Source organism: Antrostomus carolinensis, unplaced genomic scaffold (genome assembly GCF_000700745.2).
Source record: "Antrostomus carolinensis isolate BGI_N321 unplaced genomic scaffold, ASM70074v2 scaffold39500, whole genome shotgun sequence".
NCBI classification, from domain to species: Eukaryota; Metazoa; Chordata; class Aves; order Caprimulgiformes; family Caprimulgidae; genus Antrostomus; species Antrostomus carolinensis.
Window position 1 is genome coordinate 31,036 of NW_010288399.1, and position 512 is coordinate 31,547.

Here is a 512-nt window from a genome sequence, read left to right on the forward strand (position 1 = left end):
AAGGGTAATCATAGTTGTTAAATGTAGTAAATATTCCTGAATTTGCATTTTATTCTCTGTATATTCTGTATCACGCCTTGGCTTGAGAACTCCAGGTGCTGCCGGAGTTCAGTTGGCTTTCAGTGCTCTGCCCGTGCCTGTGCTGCTCAGTATGATTTTTTTTTTCCATGAAAACTCAATTTTTGTAATAGCAATAAGACATTTCAGGGCAGTTGTTGTACTTTCTCAGGTGAATGGTCACCTATCCTTTCACTTCCTACATTTTAAGCACTCCTCCAAATGTATTTTTTCACCCAGCAGTGCACTTTGTTGTCTGAACTGAAAAAGTGTTCTGATAAATGATGTAAATCTGTATTCGATGGAAGTTCCAAAAGGTTTCATATTAAATGTTTTCTGAAATACTCTCTTCCTACTTCACCTGTTAAGTATGTAATTGTTTCTAGAAAGTGCACCAGTATCATACTTTGTACTTAAGTATTTTTCTTGAAGTGTTCTCAAAAGGTTCTTCCAGA